Source organism: Sinocyclocheilus rhinocerous, unplaced genomic scaffold (assembly GCF_001515625.1).
Source record: "Sinocyclocheilus rhinocerous isolate Xijiao unplaced genomic scaffold, SAMN03320098_v1.1 scaffold846, whole genome shotgun sequence".
NCBI lineage: Eukaryota > Metazoa > Chordata > Actinopteri > Cypriniformes > Cyprinidae > Sinocyclocheilus > Sinocyclocheilus rhinocerous.
In genome coordinates, this window is record NW_015661883.1 from 602,576 (window position 1) to 604,680 (window position 2,105).

The following is a 2,105-nucleotide window of genomic DNA, read 5'->3' on the forward strand; positions in this document are numbered from 1 at the left end:
AATTAATGCTCTACAATACAATTAATGATGTATGTATTTGTAAATTAATGTAAACTGAATCACAAAACATTTAGTGTTTGTAGTTCACATGCTTAATTCTTCAGCAGTCTATCATTCAGTAAGGCTAATGGTTTGACCTCGAGATTTGTGCTTTGTGCACAAGTAAAAAAAACAAAAACGAATCTTTCCATTTAAAATAAAATTATATAAAAAGATAAAGTACTGTTTATTCATACACAAAAAAACAATAAATTTATCTCTTATTTGACATAATATCAATATACTTAAAGAAATGGCTGAAAATTGCAGAAATGTGTTGATTTCTGAAGGGTCCTGAAACTCCAAAGTTTTTGGGTGTCTTTGTGTGAGGTCCCTTGAGACAGCATGCACATGAGTGGGGCTAACTCAACATTGGCAGATGTGATTGGTATGTAATAAAAAAAATGTCAGGGAATAAACAAATCACTGAATTGGTTAAATAATGGCCAGCATAAAATGTGATTTTCTCGTCTTTTAATTTGACTTCAGAGTTGAAAGTGGGCTTAAAGGGTACACTTACCCAAGTTATTTCACAGTCCCTTGCAAGGATATTTATATTAGTATATTCAAAGTCTTTGCTTATATTAGTGCCTCTGTGTTTAACTAAAGAATTACCTATTGACTCTGTCTCTGTTTTGTCTGTGTATTTGCTCTGTTTATTCAGATCATGAGGTACGTTTTGATATGGCATATCGCATGTTGTAATGCAAGCAAGATTTTTCCATCTCTAACAGGACTGTGCTCCTACAAATACACACCAGCATCATTCGCAATGAACACCTCAACCTGCAAAGAGATCACAAAGTGTCATTACCTTCCATTGTAAATCTCTCTTATGACTTTTTATGGCTCTTTATAGAGCATACATTTGAACACACAAACTCATTGTAAATGAGATGCACCTTTTAATGATGTTCTCACGCTCAAATGACCAGAGTTTTATGTCAGTAATGCTGATTTCATGATAAGTAGTCCGTAGATGTTCGTTGTAGTTTGATGCAGTTGTGATGTCACAGAGTGGTGCGTAGGAGACTCATCACACGCTGGTACAGCTGCTGAACAACTGATACCAGATTTCTGCAACACACAAAAGATGTTTTGATTTACAGTTATTCATACACAGGATTTATTCTATTAAAGGGATAATTTACCCTTTCAAAAATAAAAATTGTCGGCATTTACTCACTCTCAAGTTGTAACAGTTTACAAACCTATATGACTTCTTGTGAAACACAAAAAAATAAGTGTTTTTGTCCATACAACGTATATCTTGTGTGGACAAAAACAGCTGAAACACTCTTGAAAACTCATTTGTAATTCTTATTTGTAAATTGTTTTAGATAAAAGTGTCTGCTAAATGAATAAATGTAAATGATCAGAATATCCTATCTTATATTCTATTTATATTCTTGACAATTAAGATTAGATGCTTTCATAGTTTCTGTGCCCATTATGATCTTCTATAAATGCCTTTCAATATAAAATCTGAGACATCATGACTTTGCTTACACCCCTTTACAAACTTATACAAAGAAGAGGATCCGATGTCCTAGCAAAAAATTCAGGAACATAGCATATCACTGGTGGGATCAGTATGACCGTGAATTTAACAGTAAAAAACTGTAAAAATGCTACAGTAAAAACCTGTTAAATGGTTAACGGTAAGTTCCCCTACTATATACGGTGAAAAACTGTATTAGACATTACATGTAAAATTACGGTAGTATACCGTTTTTGGAAGTGAAAAATAAGGTATAATTTACAGTGAATAACCGTCAATTGACATTCCCAGAATTCCTTGCGTTACATTTCAAATTTGATGTTTTTTTGTTGAAATAACTAATGTTTCTTCTTTTGTACATTAGGGTTGAATGTTACATCTAATGTTGTTAAATTAATGTTTATTGCATTATTTCAGTTTCATGTGTGTTACCATTATGGTGTTTAGTGTTTGTGTGAATGACACTGTGAACCTTCTATACATGTTAATATTTAAAAGCTGCTTGTGATAGGCTTTGGTTCATCATGTGACTCTCATCACCACCTGCTTTTGGTGGTTATCAGTG

At 32.8% G+C, this 2,105-nt stretch overlaps 1 long non-coding RNA gene across 1 annotated transcript in view; it reads right to left on the bottom strand.

Annotated features, from left to right (window-relative positions):
• Positions 1–269: 269 nt before the first annotated feature.
• Positions 270–2,105, bottom strand: part of LOC107726771 (uncharacterized) — a 2,262-nt gene continuing 426 nt past the window's right edge. The window contains exons 2-3 of the long non-coding RNA XR_001638295.1: positions 942–1,116; positions 270–825 (exon numbers count right to left, since the gene is read on the bottom strand). This is a non-coding gene — a long non-coding RNA (uncharacterized LOC107726771). The remainder of the gene's footprint in view (positions 826–941; positions 1,117–2,105) is intronic.